Genomic DNA, 21,198 nt, shown 5'->3' on the forward strand with positions numbered 1-21,198 from the left:
TGATGTACATTCTTCCAGCCCCTTTTTCTGGAAATATATACTATATGTATTTTTTGCTTTTTTCACTTCATGTCGTATTTCACTATTTTCCCATGTCATTTGATAGTGTCCAAAAACGTGATTTTTTTTTCTTTTTGAGGAGGGCAGATAGTGATACAGACTCTCACATGCACCTGGCCCAGAATCCACCCAGCAGCCTCCTCTGGGGCTGATGCTCAAATCAATTGAGCTATTTTTAGCACCTGAGGCTGATGTTCTTGGACCAACCGAACTATCCTCAGTGCCCAGGGCCTATGCTCCAATCGAGCCACTGGCTATAGGAGGGAAAGAGGGAAAGAAAGGGGAGAAGGAGGAGAAGAGGGAGGGGGAGAGGGAGAGTCGCTTCTCCTGTGTGTCCTGACCGGGAATTGAATCAGGGATGCTCATATGCCGGGCTGACACTCTATTCACTGAGCCAACAGACCAGGGCCAAAAATATGATTTTTTAATAGTTCTACAGCATGCCATAATGTGGTTGTTCCATTGTTTATCTTAAAATGTCCTTATCTGGGACATTACCATTAATAGTGATTTTTCACAAGTATAACTAACACTGCAATGAACATCTTTTGTAGAGAAGTCTTTATGCTCTGGAGAGTTCTTTAGGATAAATTCTTAGCAACTGGGCCAAAAGATAGGAACATTTTTAAAGGCTTTTGCGATGTATTACCAAATGGCCTTCCAGAAAGGTTACGCTGATTTATGCTCCTGCCAACAGCACAGGAGAGCACCCTGGCATGATCCTTTTTCAAACCTGTGCCAAGTCTTTACGGATTGACTATTTTAATTTGCATTCCCTTGATGACTTATAAAGTTAAACTTCATTTCATATGTTTATATCATTTGCATTTCTCTGGAATGTCTTTGGGCTGGGGAGTTGGGTTTGAGGCAAAGCATGTTAGGGGAAATACTTTTTTTAAAATTAAATGTATTGGGATAATGCTGGTTAATAACACTATGTAAGTTTCAGGTGTACAACCTCACAATACACCATCTGTATACTCTGCTGTGGGCTCACCACCTGACATTTCTTCCCCTCTGTCATCCTGTCTTTGACCCTGTCACCCTCTCCCAAAGCTGCTGGACTTGTCTGGCTGATCGTTTTCTGTGACGCTGCCCTGAACGAGGGCCCCAGCTCCTGAAGCCAGTGTGCGGGCGACACACTCCTTCAACCCCCTCCTGCCCCTCGATGGCACCACCATATCAGGATGGCTTTAGTGGTTTCTGCAGGATTCATTCCAAGTCTCAGACCCAAAGTCCTTTTAATATTCCACAGAGAAGAATTTCATCCCATCCGGGACCTGGCGAGCGGGAGCCACTCGGGAGCTGAGCCGGATCGGCGGAGAGGGCTCTGCATCCGCTCCCTCCTCCCGGCCTGAGACTGGGCTTATTTTGAGATGAAATATTCCTGCTCCTCCTGGGGAAGGAGGCTGAAGCCACTGCTGTGTTAGCTCTGTTGTTGCAATGCTTCTCCCCAAAATATCTTTAACACTCATTTTATTTGGTTGAGCTCCAGCTTGTCCTTTTTATCCAGAGCACCAGAGACCCTCCAAGCAAAGCCTTAGTCATAGAGGAAGTTATTCTGGCAAATTTCTAGAGAATAGAAAAACTCCTTTTTCAAACAGCTTGTTTTGTTAGAGATGGCTCCACGCTCACTGTCTCTTTTTATACACATAACACACACACTCCCACCACCACTGTCACCACATCCGTCCCCCTACTCAGACCACAGCACAGCACAGCACATACACATTTAACCTACACAACACACATGACCTGCCGGGTAGCTCAGTTGGTTAGAGCTTTGTCCCCATACACCAAGGTTGTGTGTTCAATCCCTGGTCAGGGCACATACAAGAATCAACCAATGAGTGTATAAAGAAGTGGAACAACAATCAATGTTGTTCCTCCCTCTTTCTTCCTCTTTCTAAAATCAATAAATTAAAAATTAAAAAACACAGAAGGCCCTGGCCGGTTGGCTCAGTGGTAGAGCGTCGGCCTGGCGTGCGGGGGACCCAGGTTCGATTCCCGGCCAGGGCACATAGGAGAAGTGCCCATTTGCTTCTCCACCCCCCCCCTCCTTCCTCTCTGTCTCTCTCTTCCCCTCCCGCAGCCAAGGCTCCATTGGAGCAGGGATGGCCCGGGCGCTGGGGATGGCTCCTTGGCCTCTGCCTCAGGCGCTAGAGTGGCTCTGGTCGCGGCGGAGCGACGCCCGGGAGGGGCAGAACATCGCCCCTGGTGGGCGTGCCAGGTGGATCCCCGTCGGGCGCATGCGGGAGTCTGTCTGACTGTCTCTCCCCGTTTCCAGCTTCAGAAAAATACAAAAAAAAAAAACCAAAATCAAACAAACAAACAAACAAAAAAACCCCACAGAAGAACACACCCCATCACTCCCACCACATCCCTAGCCTCCTCATATTCATACATCTCTCTCACTATTCCCCTTATTCCAGCCCTCCCCTCTCAAGCTTTTAGAAACACACGTGTTTGTGTGACTTCCGTGAGAGTGAAGGGACCGGCGCCGCCCGCCTGCTTGTCCTGTCGCAGTAGGCACTGAAGCTGCCTGGCCGGCTCACTTGCTGCTTGTGAGGAGGGCAGGGGCGGGGCAGAGGGTGCCCGAGCCAGGGCTCTGCGATGGATCAGAGGATTAATTAGAAACTGGTGAGTCGTTTGGGAGGCGATCGCTTTATTCTGGAGCAAGCCCGGGGTGAGGCCTGCTTCCCACTTGGTGGTGAATATGAAATCTGGAATAAATCTAGTCCGGGGCAGATGGCCAGGCCCAGACAGTAAGAACCTTGAAGCATCCACCCTTCTCATTTTCCTCCGTTTTCCTCATTTAAAGATAAAGACAAAATTCAAAGGAAAGCCCCAGAGGGATGAAGGAGCTACAACCCCATAGCTCTGCTAATTAGAGCAAATTTAATCAGCTTTGGCGATCAGCTTTACCGGATCTCGGTGGTAAAATTTTCACGCCACAGCGATTGCCGCCCTCTCTGCCTTCCCCAGCCTGTTCTGAGACCGGGGCTATTTTTAACATCTGCCCTGGGAAAACATCACTCAGAAGGCAAACCTGCTACAAGCTATCCTGGCTCGGCCGTCCGGAGCCATTGAACCCTCCCGGCGTGCCTGAACTTTGGGACTATCCGTGCCTCTGCTGGCCTCCCCATCAGTCTGGATGATTGATCATTATTCCCTCTTGCCTGGAGCTGTCAAGGAGGGGTCACTTATGCCAAGCAAATTACTTCAACCATCGAGGATTTTCCAAAAGGCAGTGGAGGTGTTACATTGCTGTGGTTGAGATCTTAGATTCTGGGTTTGAATATAGGACTATTGGAGTCCTAATGCCACTGAGCCCTCAACTCGGAGCATAAGGTCTGTCTCATAGAGACTGAGCTTAATGGATACTAATGGGTTGACATCATGGGGCAGACGGAGGGGTCTCAGTAAGGGGCTTCACAGTGCTGGGCACACAGCGAGCCTGCAGTAACTGGCCGCGGCCACTGTTAGCAACGTTGCTCTGGTCTCTGCCCTGGTGTCTGAGAGCTGGGCGCGTCATGACGGGGCTCTCCTTGGGCAGATAATGCCCTGCAACCAGAAGTCAGGAGGGGAACTTTCAGCTATTTCAGAAAAGGGAACTGTCTTTTGTCAGGTTTGGTGACAGACCAGCAGAACGTACCAGTAGTTACCTGTTCCCAGCGTCAGTGGCATGAGGTCATCATAGTGAGTGACAGTGTGATTGCACCCCTGCCCTGCCCAGAGCTCCCCTAATGAGACCCTCTTTGTGCATTTCAGCACGTGCACCCATTTTGAAGGAGGGCTTCCTTCTCCTTTATACCAAATCGGCAAGTCATTATTGTGGTAATACCTGCTATAACCAGTCACTCTGTCTCTTAGTAGTAAATTTTTACAATGTACTCGGCTGAAAGGCCCGTGCTGCTGTAATTTGTAAATGCCGGACGAAGCAGGACAATAAAGCTGGAAGTAATAATAATGACGTCTTATGCTTCCAGGGCGCATTTATTGATTGATATATTGATTGATCAATTGCAATTCTTTATCTGAATTTATTAGCACGACACTGATTAACATAATTATACAGGTTTCAGGTGCCCAGTTTTACAACACATCTCTGTGCCCGGTGTTATTTTTCAAGCACATGGTATATCAGCATGCTGCTCTCTGATCTCCCTTGGCCAAGAAAGCCTGCTTTTTATTCTACTTGGAACTCTAAGTTTTTGGGTCATATTTCCCTGTGGAAATCTCCCTGCACTGGTGACAGATACACCAGGCGGAGCCAGACGTGCTGGGGATGGAGAGAGCTGTTTTTCTGCAAACACGTGCCCCTGGCCCCAAAGAGGCAATTTTTTTTATCATGGCCATTTGTTATTTACAAGGCACTGCAGGTGTACATGGCATTTTCTGAGACACAAAGACAAGGTCCCTGCCCCATGCACCGAGAGGTTTATCCAGCGTTCCATCTGTCTGAGCTCAGCTGCGGGGACGCAGGTGGAAGAGCCCAGAGTCGTGTCTCAGCGGTCAGGTGGAAGGAAGGATTTCTGACGAGGAATTTCAAAGAGGGAAAGTGAGGTGCGTGAAATTTGAAACATCATGGCAGGATGCAGAAAAGGTTTAGCGATATCCTGTGCTCCAGCCCTGGGAAGAGAAATTCTGAGCGTGTACTTTGGAACAGTTGGGGACAAACAAATGAGAAGACTAAGGAGAGATGAACGAATGCTCTTGTTGGTCCTAAAAGCCTCTACATAGCCCACACGCCCCCATCCTCTGCTCTCCTGCAAATTGTCTTGTTTTCTTCTATTTTGTTTTGGGGAGCAGTTATGGCAGGGAGAAGCATTAGTCAGTTTTTTAAAATGTATTATTAATTTATTACGTAGCTTAAGCAGATTCATTTTCCTCCTCAAAAAGGTAACATTTTGAATATTTGGCCCCCTAGTCTTTAGCCACCCTCTGCCGCTGATCAATTATTCCTCTCCTGTCCGTCTCCACCTCAGCCAGGCCAGTACCCCCTGGACATCACCTGCCTGCATGATCCTCCCAGTGGGTGCTCACTGAAAAGATGAACAAAACCCCCCAGGAGCTATAGACCAGCAGCAACAAGGATGTGGATTAGCAGTGAGGTGGGGGCCAATGCTGCCCTCTCCTGTGGGAGGAGACAGAGGGTTTGGTGATGGGAGTCATCCCTGGGTTCCCACTTTCTTGAACAAGGGTTCAAATTCTAGGAAGACTTGCCCGGGGCTCTGGAGAAACCAATCACGTCCTTGGCATGGGATTCTTCCTGCTCAGAGCTCAGGGCTTAGTCCAATACCAGGCAAGTTTTGCAGCCAGAAGCAGATATAAATTTGGCCGAGCAGCACTAGCAAGAGCAAAATAGATTCTGTAATGTGCCAAATATGCACCAGATGGCTCTGCTTCTGACCAGCCACACAAAGTCTGCTGCCCTCTGCCTTCCCCAGCAACCTCATCATCCCATCCCCATCCTCCTCATCACCATCCCCACCATCCCCATCCTCCTCATCACCATCCCCACCATCCCCATCCTCCTCATCACCATCCCCACCATCCCCACCATCCCCATCCTCCTCATCACTATCCCCACCATCCCCACCATCCCCATCCTCATCACCATCCCCACCATCCCCATCCTCATCACCATCCCCACCATCCCCATCCTCATCACCATCCCCACCATCCCCATCCTCATCACCATCCCCACCTTCCCCATCCTCCTCATCACCATCCCCACCATCCACATCATCCCTATCCTCCTCATCAGCATCTCCACCATCCCCATCATCCCTATCCTCCTCATCACCATCCCCACCATCCACATCATCCCCATCCTCCTCATCACCATCCCCACCATCCACATCATCCCTATCCTCCTCATCAGCATCTCCACCATCCCCATCATCCCCATCCTCCTTATCACCATCACCACCATCTCCATCATCCCCATCATCCCCATCCTCCTCATCACCATCACCACCATCCCCACCATCCCCACCATCCCCATCCTCCTCATCACCATCCCCACCATCCCCACCATCCCCATCCTCCTCATCACCATCCCCACCATCCCCATCCTCCTCATCACCATCATCACCATCCCCACCATCCCCATCCTCCCCATCCTCCTCATCACCATCCCCACCATCCTCATCCTCCTCATCACCATCCCCACCATCCCCACCATCCCCATCCTCCTCATCACCATCCCCACCATCCCCATCATCCCCATCCTCCTCATCACCATCCCCACCATCCTCATCCTCCTCATCACCATCCCCACCATCCCCATCCTCCTCATCACCATCCCCACCATCCCCACCATCTCCATCATCCCCATCAAATCTTATTAAAAGCCCTGTGATATGCGGAGTTCTGCAGAGCACTCCAAGTCTTTATGTTTAGTTGAGAACATTTTCTGCCTTCCTTCCCTGTTCCCTCCGTCAACCTCCATGTCTCAGTGGTGTTTGTGGTCTGGGTGGTAGTTCCCTCCACGATCCTCCTCTCTCCCCTGGCTCCTCATTTCTCACCCCCACCCACAATCTGCTCCTTCTTCATATTCCCTTCCACTCTCTGAGCCAGAGCCTCTCAAAGTGGGGACCTCACACCTCCTGCATCAGAATCATCTGGAAGTGAGTTCATAGCACAGATTTTGGGGAGCCCTCTCTCCTGCTAATTCAGGAGGTCTATGGTGGCTTACAGTCACTTATATATATATATATATATATTTTTTTTTTTTTTCATTTTTCTGAAGCTGGAAACAGGGAGAGACAGTCAGACAGACTCCCGCATGCGCCCGACCGGGATCCACCCAGCACGCCCACCAGGGGCGACGCTCTGCCCACCAGGGGGCGATGCTCTGCCCATCCTGGGCGTCGCCATGTTGCGACCAGAGCCACTCTAGCGCCTGAGGCAGAGGCCACAGAGCCATCCCCAGCGCCCGGGCCATCTTTGCTCCAATGGAGCCTTGGCTGCGGGAGGGGAAGAGAGAGACAGAGAGGAAAATGCGGCGGAGGGGTGGAGAAGCAAATGGGCGCTTCTCCTGTGTGCCCTGGCCGGGAATCGAACCCGGGTCCTCCGCATGCTAGGCCGACACTCTACCGCTGAGCCAACTGGCCAGGGCTAGTCACTTATATTTTAACAAGTGCCCTCGCTGGTTCTCATATGCCCCAGGCTTTGAGAAACACCTCTCTGTGCCCTCTCCTTCCAAATACTTAGACTCCCAATTGCTTCATTTTGAGTGGCGTGAAGTGATGCCTGTCACCTGCTATCCTGACCCATAAGCTTCTCCCATGCCCCCCCCAATGCTCGTGTCCTTTCTGTTGGCCGCAGAGAGTGACCAGGAGAGCAACAGACACCTCAGGCTTGACTTTGATGACTACAGGCTGGAGTTTCAGAGCTGAGCGAAATGCTTATGCTACCTGCCTCAGAAGTCTGGGCCCTGCAAGCTGGTCCAAGATGCTCAGGACTGCTCAACGAGGAACGATTAAATGTATCTCACTGCCTGAAATGTGAAACCATGTTCCAGAGGCAGTGCGGGCTACCTGTGTGTCATTTTCTTACAAGGCCCCGGAAGTGATTTTCCTTGGTGCTAAGGTGCCTGGGCCAGCAGCAAAGCAGAGTGCTGGACGCCTTTGATTTCACAAGGCGTTTGGTAGTGTCTCGTTTTATTTCCTTGAGGACAAGGTAGAAAATGCGGGCTGAATGATAATGCCCTAGGTGCACGGTGGAGTGGAGACAGCTAGCGGTCCACCGATCCCCCCCCCTTTCACAGGAGAAGGAGTGGAGCTGGCCCCGGCCACCCAGGCGCGCTGATCTGTCCACCTCCGTAGAGTAAGGTGCACCTGTGTTTAAGGTCTACACCCCCTGTGAGCAGAGCTGACACCTGCCACTTCCACCACTTCCAGACCCTTAAGCCTCTCCTGCTTGCTCCTTCAAACTCTTGCTCTTCTTGCTGGTGGAAAGGTGACCAGGAGAGCCACACAAGCCACAAGCTAAAGACAGAGAGCTGCCCCCAGCCTGGGTCCCTGACTGACCGTGGGAGTCTGCCCTGCTTCCTGCGGAAGGGGAGCCTCTCCGGACGGTTACGTGAGAGAGAAATCAACACGTATACAGGGGTGGACAAAAGTAGGTTTGTGTTGTAATACAAATAAATAATACAATAATTCATAAATAATAATACAAGAATAAACTGTTTCATGCACTCATAACTGTGAACCTACTTTTGCCCACCCTGTACATATTTGGCCGCTGGGTTTTCATGGGGTCTCAATACTGTACTCACTTTCCTCTAAGGCGTTGGGTTAGTTGGTTCAATAGCCACACCCAGAGAACAGTGACCAGGGCACCAGCATTGACTCAGAAGAACACCAGGACCACACCACAGGGTTCTGCTGTGCACGCTGACACGGGCTATTTTAAGCAATAATTCAAACAAAGCTGTGGAAGCATACTTATCAGGTTTAAAGATGATACAATACTGAGTGAGAGAGCTGGTCAAATTCAACAAGATCTCAAGAAGCGAAAAATAACAGGTGATATTTCCTGAGCACTTACTGTAAGGCAGGCTCTAGGTTAAACACTCTCTCTGTCTGATCTCATTTAATCCTTATGACCATCCTATGATGTAAGAATATGATCTCCCTTTCCAAGATGGGAAAACAGACTCTTTGAGAAATTAAGGTACAGAGTTGGTAAATGATAGTACTGAGATTTGAACTGGACTCTAGTCTAACCACTCTGCTGAGGGTGGCCTTGTGTTCAGGTGTCTGGGACAGTCCTATTTATGTCTGTTGTCTCAATGTGATTACTAACAGCCATAATAGCACCACTTTTATTCTGAAAAGCATCCTGATTTGCATGATAAAAGAAACGGTCACCTCGGTGATCCTGCCCAGTCTAAACCTGACAAGATTTGAAAATCAATGTAGCGCTCACACATCAAATGTTCAAAAATGAAAAATCCAATAGATATTTTTTTTATTACACTACGTTGAGTCAATAGTATGATAAGTGTGTAAGAATGGCATTGGAAACTTACATGTCATCGTTAACAGGTGTGGTGAGTCCAGAATAAAGTTTTTTATTTATTTTTTATTTTTATTTTTTTTTTGTATTTTTCTGAAGCTGGAAACGGGGAGAGACAGTCAGACAGACTCCCGCATGCGCCCGACTGGGATCCACCCGGCACGCCCACCAGGGGTGACGCTCTGCCCACCAGGGGGCGATGCTCTGCCCCTCCGGGGCGTCGCTCTGCCGAGACCAGAGCCACTCTAGCGCCTGGGGCAGAGGCCAAGGAGCCATCCCCAGCGCCCGGGCCATCTTTGCTCCAATGGAGCCTTGGCTGCGGGAGGGGAAGAAAGAGACAGAGAGGAAGGAGGGGGGGTGGAGAAGCAAATGGGCTCTTCTCCTATGTGCCCTGGCCGGGTCCCTTGCACGCCAGGCCGACGCTCTACCGCTGAGCCAACCGGCCAGGGCCCAGAATAAAGTTTTTGAGATGGTTCTGTTTATTGTACTAGTGCTGGGAAGGCCACAACAGGACTGTTGAGGTCTCTTCCAGAACCGTGTCTGCAGAGGAACACCACAGATTGGAGCCCATCAGAGGCTGATGTACCGCTGTGGTGTCAGGAGGCTAAGTCGTCTGAGGTTGGGTGAGAGCGCAGGGTGCTCTGCTTGGAGTCAAGCAGCCTGGAAGGCTGTGCGAGCTGTCCTCATCTATCCCAGTGGCTGCCATGTGGGGGAGGGATCAGGCTGAGCCAGGGACTCCAGATGGCAGATCCAGGACTAGGAGGAATGACAAGGAAGCAGATTCCAGCTCAGTTTCAGGAAGAACTTTCTAACAATCTGAGCTGTCTGACAATATGCAGCCGGTCGCTGGTCTTGTTCAAGCCAAGGCAAGCTAGACCCCCAGCCAGAGGCGCAGCAGAGGGGGCCCCTGCCCTGGGGGGGGGGTTGAGCCAGATGACCTGATGTTTCTTTCTCAACTGTGATTCCAACAACAAGTATAAAAACAGATTATGGACTCAGGACAAGGTACAGAATTTATTTAGAGTGTGAGTAGAAGAACCAATCACAGCCTGCATTTTTAAAAAAACAAACAAACAAGTGGACAATGCTTTGAGTGGCTCTGTGGTCCCTAACCAGCTCTGAGTTACCAGAACTTCTAAGGCAGGGTGGGGGCAGGTCAGAAAGGGTTCTGTAGGTGGGACGGAGAACTAGGGCTCGTCTCACGCAGACAGAGGAGCCCCTGGGCTGCTGAGGGAGGGAGGTCTGACCAGCCCTTCAGTAGGAAAAAGGAGAAAAGAGTAAAACCAGCCTTTCTGGGTACAAGACTAGAGAAAGCTGAGTTTGGGTGAATGGAGAAGTTTCTTTCTTTGGGTAAGGAATCTGGGGACTGGCAACTAGGAGGGCTGGCACAGGGCACCGTGAGTTGGGTGGGATTGCCCACGATGCCCAGATTCAGCTGTGGAGCTTAAACTAACTGGTATCCCCTACCTCCATTCTCCCTGTCACGTGATTGGCTCAGAGTTGACATGTGCCTTAGGCCAGTCCATCAGACTGAATCTCAGGGCCTTTCTCCCTACTGGACATGTTCATCTCTTAGGATACTAGAAGAACAGACTGAGGTGAGGCTTAGGGTGGGAAAGTCTGGCCAGCTAGGGAGCTGAGCAGAACGAAGAAATGGAGAGAAAGATGGGAAGTCCCTGGACCGGGCGTATTTGAGTTCCTGGATCACGCGTTGCCTGAACTAGAGTTACCTCTAGACATGTCAGTTGGATGGTCCAACAAATTCCCTTTGTACTTAAACCAGTTTGGAGGATTTTATGGTTGTTGTTACTTGCAACTAAGAACATCCCAATTTCAAATTCTGCCTTATCACCACTGTGCCCTCAGCCCTCAGCCAGTGCGGGGCAGGAATGGGTCAGACATATTCGAGCAAGAGGCAGAAGGCCTGAGTCATGTGGGTGAGGGGAACGGGAGGGGGAGCGAGGCACAGGCAGGACGTGAAGTGATGGAGGGATTGCGGCAGTTTGTGTGCTCTGACCTACCTTTTATAGGGAGCACGCTGCCTGCTCCAGGAAAAACTGACGGGAAGTGTAGGCGGGTTCTGTGATGCCCTCAATAATCCTCACCTCTTGGTATTCACTCCCTTCTGTAATTCTGTCCCCTTGAATGTGGGCTGGACCTAACGACTCCCTGGCACTGAATGTAACATGGGGGAAATGATAGGATGTCACTTCTAAGATTAGGCTACAAAAAGACTGACTTCTGTCTCCCTGACACTCGTGCTGGCTTGCTCTGTTGCGAGTCCCTGCGGAAGGAGCTGGTTCCATGTGATCAGGGCTGTTGGTGTTCTGATGATCACCACTGTTCCCAGTGCCTGGATCCTGTATCACACCTGGAACATAGTAAGTGTTCCCACATTTACTCTGCGCCTGGGCAGTAACGGTAGGAACAGAAGGAGCGACGAGAGTAGACGATATCATTCTGCTCAGCAGTACGCCACCCACGCAAAGAACCAAGAGCATCCCTCGGAGCAAACCACAGTGTCTGGGAGGCAGCGAGCATTCCAGAGCCCAGACCACGAGCAGCAAGAGAGGACGTGCGAAAGATGAAGGGCTGAAGAGAGAAGTCTGAAGAGGCAGGATTCGAGGGTGGACATCAACCACCCTGAACAGCACTCTCTTTTGCTGTGTGTGGCCTGGTGGCCACCTGCCACCTGGCTGAATGGGATCAGGCCTGAGTGTCACTCCCCTGGCTAAGTGGGTGTGTATATGAGGCTATAGCATCTGATGCACCTCTGAGCTGCTGCTACGCTCTCTGTATTTCTTGCATTATCTAAGACCACATGCTCCCAATTTCACAAGGAGAAATCAGCTCCTACTTGTTTAAAATAATGTAGGGGGCGGAGGAACAGAGCTAAACTGGGAACGGGCAGCAAAACCCAGTGGAGAGTTTACCAGAGAGCAGGGCTTTCGACTCTTCTTTGTCTTTGGCCTTTTGACTGAACACTGCTGGCTTCCATTTGAGGGGTAATCGGGCCGACTTTTCCTCCATTCATAATCCTGGTGAACTGTTCTCCAGGCTCCTTCCACACCCACTTTCCCCATCTCACAGCATCCGCTCAGGGGATGCTGCCGCCAGCCTATCGCGTGTGTAAGTGGTGGACACACTCCACCAGCATATGGCGTGGCCAGAAGCTGGTGCTCGGGGAATAAACTCGCATCCTTGCCCGGTGGCCCAGGCTTCAAGTTCTTTCTTTATTTCATCTAAAAACACCAAGTACTTCAAGAGCGAAACCCCAAACCATCTGAAACCCAAGGGGGACGTTGCATGGGCTTGTTCAAGATGTGTCCTGGGACCACCATTATTTTAAAATGTAATTATTTAAAAGCCAACAATACGCCCTAAATTGGTCACTGCAGTTGCTTCTGAGAAGAGGCCAGGAAGACAGGATGGTTGTTGTTTTTTATCACGTACATCTATGGCATGAGAAATACAATAAAGAACTGTAAGCCTTACCTTGAACAAAGTGGGACTCAACATCAGAACCTAGCTGCCGTTTGCCCGAGAGAACAGTGCAGTGCGTTCTAGGTAGCTCTCAGTTACATAATGAGCCGCAGCCATTCTCAGTTAACCTCTGTCTTATCTTTATTGGAGTCTCCAGGGAAGAACGCTTCTAACTGTCCGCATAAATGGAGGCCAATGGAAGCAGAGCCCCAGGTAACCCCTGCTGACCCACCCCAGGTGTCCAGAGTGGGTGGGACAGGTAACACAGCCTCCCTCCAAAGGCTGCCTTCCCCAGCCTTCTCCCAGCCCAGAAGGTTCTGCTCATTAAAGTGACACGGGGTGGCTGCTGGCCATCTCTGTGACAGGGCTTCCACCACGCTGCCTGCGTGTATATCACCTTGTTGTGCGAGGAGCCCAGCACGCTGCTGCCTGTACCTTGTGGCCAGCTGCGGGTGACCCCTGCCAGCTCAGGACTGCTACCGAGCCAGCCCCTCCCATGGCCGGTCAGTCTTTGCCTGGGTCAACCCTCCAGTGTGTCCCTTGGGGTTAGGGCGAGAAGAAGGCAGGGACTCATAAAATCGAAGTAAGCACTATTGCATTCCTAGGAAGGGAGAAGGCAGAATCAACTCTCAGCAAGTTTGTTTTCCCCATTGATACAAAGTGTCCGTGGTCACCTTCTCGACCCCTTTCCATGGCGGGTCCCCACGTCCTCCAGTCGGCCATCCTGTTCTCGTACACACTCTGCTCCCCACCACCCTTGTCGACCCAGAACCCTGGCTTTGTCTTCTTCATCTCCATTGCCTTCCAATTATTCCTCATCTTGTTCCACTTCCTTATGCTAGGTGTGGGGAAAGCAATCTGATTAAGCCCTGAACTCTTACCGTTGTGGTTCGTAAGGTTTTATTTTAATGAGTTATAAATATTCCTTTCCTGCTAGCGGTGTGAAGGGCTTTTGTGACTGCTGTGGCAACACTGTCAGACTCAGGACAATGCTGGGTATGGCATCAGTGCATTAATGTGTGCGTATGTGTGTGTGTGTTATTGAAAATAACACTTTTTTAGGTTATAACTTCATGCAGTCTTGCCTCTTCCTTTCCTTTCCCCTCTTCTTCCTATTTCCTAGAGTTCCTTTTTTTTAAAAAAATAAATTACTCCACATAGGTTTTTGTTTTGACACTTATTCTACCAGAGAGAGAATTGCTGTCATTTTTTACTTCCGAAGGTTACTAAAATCAAGTTTGGGGACCAATTACTGCCTCCCCATCCCTCCTTTTTTCTTTTTTTTTGTTTCAAATGACTGAATAGCTCAGCCCTACTTTTCTGGCTCCTGGCTCTTTTTTTCCTTTTTTTTTTTAACATTTAAAAATTTATGTAGAAAATGCATAATATAAAATTAACCATCTTAGGCCCTGGCCGGTTGGCTCAGTGGTAGAGCATCGGCCTGGCGTGCAGGAGTCCTGGGTTCGATTCCTGGCCAGGGCACACAGGAGAAGCGTCCATCTGCTTCTCCACCCCTCCCCCTCTCCTTCCTCTCTGTCTCTCTCTTCCCCTCCCGCAGCCGAGGGTCCATTGGAGCAAAGTTGGCCCGGGCGCTGAGGATGGTTCTGTGGCCTCTGCCTCAGGTGCTAGAATGGCTCTGGTTGCAACAGAGCAACGCCCCAGATGGGCGGAGCATCGCCCCCTGGTGGGCATGCCAGGTGGATCCCGGTCGGGCGCATGCGGGAGTCTGTCTGACTGCCTCCCCGTTTCCAACTTCAGAAAAATACAAAGAAAAAATTAACCATCTTAACCATTTAAAAATGTGGAGTTCAGTAGTGTTGACTATATTCACATGGTCGTGTAGCAGATCTCTAGAATGTTCTCATCTTTCACTACTGGAATTCGACACTCATTAAATGACTCCCCCCAACTTCCTTCTCCCTCAAGTGCTCGGCCACCACCATTCTACTTCCTGTCTCTAGGAGTTTGGCTACGTTAGGGACCTCGTAGAAGTGGCATCCTATAGTATTTGTTTTTCTGTGACTGGCTTATTTAACTCCTCGAAGTTCACATAGGGCATAGCATGTGACTGGGTTTCCTTCGTTTTTAAGGCTGAGTACTATTCCGTGGCATGTAGAGTCCACATTTTCTGTATCCATTCATCCATGGGTGGACACGTGGGTTGCTTCCACCTCTTGGCCAGTGTGAATAGTGCCATAAGGAATATGGGTGTGCATCCTGACTCTCTCTTATACTATAAGTACACTAAAAATATCCAGAAAGTCAGAAGAACTCAAAGGAAAGAGCTCTACTTTGCCACAGTGGTGAAAGAAATCTTCTGCCTACCCTGTCACTCACTCTGGAAGCTGCTTGCTAGTGTGAAAGTTATTCTGCATAAAATTACCTATTAACTCAAAGTTTTCAACTCTATTTAAAGCTCCAATTTGAAGTTTGACATTTTTTTTCTTAATCCTTCAGAAGTTTTTTATTATCTGAAAGTACTCAGAAATGTCTCCATTCATCTGGAATCTCTAAAATACTTTATTCTTGAACAAGGGTATCCTGAAATTCACAGTAAAGTGCAAGTGACTGTTGAACACACTCCCTACCCAGCTTTAGCTTTTAAAACTAGCCTATCTTTACTCGGTGGAATTGAAAGTAGGTATGAAGAAGGTATTTGTGGGCAGAAGTCCTTCTTCAGTCAATGAGTCCCGGCCCTTTTGCCAGGCCAGTAAGCATGCAAGCAAGAAAATCTCCCAGGACCAACGCCAGGGTCGTGACAAAGTCATGCCTTCATGCCTGCCTGCTTTACCCTCGCCCTCTCCCACTCGAGAAAGTAGAGAATACAAGCCAATGCAGTAGGTATTGTTATAGGATAACCTTGAATTTTCTCCGGTTCATTTTTTTTTTAAAGGTGAATCATTTGCAAACTCCAGTATTTTAACTATTAATAAAACAGATCGCCTGCAAGACACCTCACAAATGATTCACCACACCATTGTGAACACACTGCTGTTGAGAATTTTGGCCTTAAATGGTTACTTTCGATCTATTCTCCACTTTGCGTATTCAGCCTTGGAAGAGATAATGAGAACACGATGTATTTGTGGTTCCCAGTTTCCTTCCACCCAGGGAGAGGCAGAGGCAGAGGCGGAAGGGCTGATCAGAGAGCGCGTTCTTTAAGGGTCCAGGGGATCTTGAACTTTTTATCAGGCCCCCCTGCATCATCAGTTATTTGGGGAGCCCTCAATGACAAGCCCCAGATGTTTGGAGCTGGGCTAATGGAGTACCTGGTGATGCTGGGTCAGTGTCGTCAGCAGAGTTTAGTGGTTAGACCATGCGCTTCAGAGGCAGGCAAACGTGACTTCAAGTCCAAGCTCTGCGACCTCCTAGTTCTGTGAACTTGGGCAACTCATTTCACCAATCTGATCTTTGATTTTTTTTTATATGTGAAATGGGCTTAAAACATTCATTTTGAGGAAATCTGATGTTTTAATTTGTCTAGAATCCCTTCTGTACCCCCTCTTTCCTATAGGTAACCCACCCATGGGTACACGTGGCTGACTCCTCTTCATCCTCACAGTCCCAGGGAAGGCATGTGACCCTATTCTCTTAAAGTCAAATTGACTGTGACCCTGAGCCACCAAACCACCAGGCTGATAGAGAAGTCACCCTATCGTGCCTACGAGTTCCTCCTGATCTGACTCTGCCCTTAGGGTGATGACAACGTCTGAGGTGTGGCACACAGAGCAGCGCCCTTGGGGCTCAGGGTGAAGCACTATCCACAAAAAGCTCCTGGTGCCAGTGCCCAAGGCCATGCGACAGGCAGTGGTTCTGTGCGTGGCTTGGGCCAGGGAGGCTCAGCCGGGACCAGAGCCTCCGTGCCTGGAGCGGGCTTCTCCACAGGCCCCTCTCAGGCCTAGCAGCTCCCACTGGGACCAAGTTTAACACATCTGCATCCCTGCCACTCAGCACAGGGCGTGGCCCTTCCACAGCCCTCAGTGAGGGGGTGCTTCGTGGGCAGACACAGCCCTGCTTGCTCGTGTCTCTTGTCCCAGAGCCACAGCGCTGACACACAGGGCTCTGACCAGACAGGAAGGGGCAGTATACGAACACCCAACACCACACGGCTCCCACGGTCCCCTCTCCGCCCTCCACATTTGGCTAAGGGGCTTGGAAGGGGGGCATGACCATGGAAGCAAGGTGAGAGGGCTGCTCTCCCCCACCCCCTTCCTCTCTCCTCTCCCATTTCCCTCTGCAGCCCAGTTTAATGGCCCTATGAAGGGAATTTTGCTTCCAACATGAAGCCATTTTCACAGGCACCGCTGGCTGTTTTGGCTTCAGGAGCAAAGTGATTTTGGTGGCGGTGTTAGGAGCAGGCTGTTGAGTAGTGATGTCACATTAATTTTGAGCATGTGCAGAGGTACAAGTGACAATTCTGAGCTTGGACATTTTATCGGTAGAGAATCGAGACTGTGACAACGTTCCCCCCTTCTCGGTCTCCATTCACCTTTGGTTCGTGGAGCAACACAGCGCAGCCTGTCACCAACAGCTTGGCACCCGTGACGGGATCTGCAAGACACAGGCTTCTGCAGCGGGGAACCATGCTGCCTCAGAACCATCAAATCCGAGACCAAGAAGGGGCCGTGGATATCGATCGGTCTGGCCCCAGAGCCTTGTTTCAGGGGGTGGCTTGTTCCGAAACCCAGACATATGGAAGTCAGGAAAGGACACAGGGTCAGTGCCAGCAAGGAGAACCCAGGGCTTCACGCCCCTGCCCCCGCCCCAAAAGCTCCCCCTGCATAGAATCCCTTCTGAGGGATCTTTTTCCTGAGCTCTGCCTGCAGAGGTGGTGGGCCCCGGTGAGTTAGCGTACCCCTTGGGCTGGGCTGCACCAGCTCCCAGGAATCAGGTCCGGTCACTCCGCTGCCCTGCGGCCTCCTGGTGCAGCCCTGCATGCGGCGCCTTGCTCACTGGGTGTAGGACCACATCTGTGCATTAACCCACCTCCCTCCTCGGCGGCTTCTCCAGCCCCCTTCCCTCCTCTCTGCCTTTAACAAAGCCACGGCACCACTCCTGATGGGCTGCAGCCTCAGAAACCTCCCCTCTTAGAGTCTCAGGCTCATCATCCTGGCCAGTGCCGAGGAGGAAACTGAGGCCAGAGAGATCAGCCTAAGGCCACACAGCTGGGGAGCAGCTGGCTGAGACTAGAACCCAGGACTCTGGACCCAGCATTTTCTAGGCGGGGTTCTTCTGAGTGGGGTGTATAGACCAATTGGCTGCAAGACCACCTGGGAAGCGTGCTTGCCATGCAGGTGTCTGGGGACCACCCAGACCGCTGGATCAGAAGCTGAGGGGCGGGGCCGGAACCTGCTCTCCTGCGCCACTTGCTTTGAGAACCGCTGAGGCTTGGGTTAGGATCACTTGTGAAGAGTGCTGTAAACAATTTGTTGCTAATAATACTTAAAGCACCCAATTTGGAGAACTCTGTACTTCTGAATAGAACAGACACAATGGCGCGGCTCTCGCACAGTGGCATACTGATCAGCTTCCTTAACCAGCAGAGAAAGTTGCCGAGCGCCAGCTAACCCGCAGGGAAGGCACGTGACCTGGAGTCTGCATTTTCGCTGCACCCCCACCCATGACCAGCCCCTTTAGTTGTGTTAGGGTCTCTCCTGAATGACTCTCCGAGGGAGGGGGACATGAGGACACCGGCTTTGGGGACAGGCAGAGCTCCACCCTTTATCAGCTACTTATCCAGTCCCCAACTTCCATCAGTTTCAGTTTTTATTATGTATAATGTCCGCATATCAGAACCAAATGAATGGGCAGGGGTCCACAGCTCCCGGCCGCCTGCCCCAGGACATCAGGCATCGCTGCCTGGCTTGTTCCTCTTCCCCCCTCTGATGAGGAAGGACCATCATGGCCGGGACTTGAAGAACTGCTTTCTCTGGGGGGCTGTGCTTGACGCAGTGCCTACCCCCAGTCCGGACTGAGTGAGCAGACTGGCAGGACTATCGCCAACAGGGCCTCTCGCCTTCCCCCCCTCAGCCTTGGGGGGCGTGGCTGAAGCTGGGATCCTCCCCCTCTCTCCTTTTTTCATTGCAGAAGTTTCTGCCCCAGCCCTGAATCCACTTTAGTGAGAACAGAGGCAGGGCAGGACGCCAGGTAGGAGACCAGCTTCGGGACAATTAAAAGACACACACCCCTGGCTCTTGAGAGAAGAAGTGTTAAGATCATGGCTTTACACTACCCACCCCGCTCTCTGGGTCACTGCCTGCCCCTCTCCAGGCAGACGGCCAGGAGATATCCAGGAGCCACACGTTTGGGGAGTCTGTGGACTGGCGACTTTGATTCCCACAGAAACTCCCCAGTCTACCCCCGCGTCCCACCCCAGCATGTGGTTACTTCCTGACCTAAGCCACTTCATGGGCTGCTCTGTTGCAGTTTCTGGGTATCAACAGGCAAGTGTTTGCCAATAATGTCACGTGGCAAGAAACGAATTTTCTTAATCACCGCACATCAGCCTCACTGAGGCCTGGAATACATGTGACATGTCAAGGGGATAACACCTCCGGGCTGGGAGGCCTCTCTTCCCGTCTCACCTCCTGATAAAGAACAGGTGGACACCCACTGGGGCCATTCTCCCTGCTGACCCCCTTGCTGGCTTCCCTGGTGGCACAACCAAGAAAAAATTCTAACCGAGTCAAGAAACAACAATAATGAGAGAGCACGGGTGGGGGGTGTGGGGAAGAATAGCTCTGCATGGACCAGGAGATCCGGGAGGGGTTTGGTCACACACAAGCCCATGGCTTTGGTTTCTGATGGCAGACCCCAGAGAGAAGCCTTTTAAAGAGCATCTGCCCCCCACCCCGCAATCTGCAAACAGTGACTGTGACTGCTGTGTCTGGGGCCCTCTCTCCACCTGTCAGCAAAGGAGCTCATTAAGGCTTGCAAGGCTCACATCAAAGGTGGCTCTGGTTGCAATTTGTAGGGATCAGGCAGCCTTTAATAATCTATGACCTTGGGGGTGCGGTCCTTGGGGGATGGGTGATTTTTTAAACTGCTGTTTGTCTAGAAATGACTGGATGACCACAGGAAGAATGCGAGATGATTACAGACAAGTTTGGTGGTGGGGTGAGGGTGAAGGTGAAGGTGATGGTAGAGGTGGAGGTGGGGTGATGGACGTGTGGTGATGGTGATGGTGATGGTGATGGTGGTGGTGGTGGAGGTGATGGTGGTGGTGGAGGTGGAGGTGGAGGTGATGGTGGTAGTGGTGGAGGTGGTGGTGGTGGAGGTGGAGGTGGGGAAGGTGATGGTAGAGGTGGAGGTGGAGGTGATGGACGTGTGGTGATGGTGATGGTGATAGTGATGGTGGTGGTGATGGTGGAGGTGATGGTGGTGGTGGAGGTGGAAGTGGAGGTGATGGTGATAGTGGTGGAGGTGGAGGTGATGGTGGTAGTGGTGGAGGTGGAGGTGATGGTGATGGTGGAGGTAGAGGTGATGGTGGTAGTGGTGGTGAAGGTGATGGTGGTGGTGGTGATGGTGATGGTGGTGGAGGTGGAGGTTGGGGAGGTGGTGATAGTGATGGTGATGGTAATGGTAGTGGTGGAGGTAGAGGTGATGGTGGTGGAGGTGATGGTGGTGGAGGTGGAGGTGGTGATGGTGATGGTGGTGGTGGTGGAGGTGATGGTGATGGTGGTGGTGGAAGTAGAGGTGATGGTGGTGGTGGAGGTGGTGGAGATGGTGGTGGTGGTGGAGGTGGAAGTGATGGTGGTGGTAGAGGAGGTGATGGTGGTGGTGGAGGTGGAGGTGGAGGTGGACGTGATGGTGATGGTGGAGGTGGAGGTGATGGTGGTGGTGGTGAAGGTGATGGTGGTGGAGGTGGAGGTGGGGAGGTGGTGATAGTGATGGTAATGGTAATGGTAGTGGTGGAGGTAGAGGTGATGGTGGTAGAGGTGGAGGTGGTGGAGGTGGTGATGATGATGGTGATGGTGGTGGTGGTGGAGGTGATGGAGGTGAAGGTGGTGGAGGTGGTGATGGTGAAGTGGAGGTGGTGGTGGTGGTGGAGGTGGAAGTGGTGGTGGTGGTAGTGGAGGTGACGGTGGAGATGGAGGTGGTGAAGGTAGTGATGGTGGAGGTGGAGGTGATGGTGGTGGAGGTGGAGGTGATGGTGGTTGGGGTGGTGGTGGAGGTGGTGATGGTGGTGATGGAGGTGGTGGTGGTGATGGTAGAGGTGGAGGTGGTGGAGGTGGTAATGGTGAAGGTAGAGGTGGTGGTGGTGGTGGTGGAGGTGATGGTGGTGGTGGTGGAGGTGGTGGAGGTAGAAGTGGAGATAGAAGTGGAGGTGGAGGTGGAGGTGCTGGCAGTGGTGGAGGTGGTGGTGGAGGTGGAGGTGCTGGCAGTGGTGGAGGTGGTGGAGGTAGAAGTGGAGGTGGAGGTGGAGGTAGAAGTGGAGGTGGAGGTGCTGGCAGTGGTGGAGGTAGTGGTGGTGGAGGTGATGGTGGAGGTGGAGGTGGAGGTGGAGGTGGAGGTGGTGGTGGAGGTGGAGGTGGTGGAGGTGGAGGTGGAGGTGGAGGTGGAGGTGGTGGTGGAGGTGGTGGTGGTGGTGGAGGTGGAGGTGGAGGTAGAAGTGGAGGTGGAGGT

This window comes from Saccopteryx leptura, chromosome 11, assembly GCF_036850995.1.
Source record: "Saccopteryx leptura isolate mSacLep1 chromosome 11, mSacLep1_pri_phased_curated, whole genome shotgun sequence".
NCBI classification, from domain to species: Eukaryota; Metazoa; Chordata; class Mammalia; order Chiroptera; family Emballonuridae; genus Saccopteryx; species Saccopteryx leptura.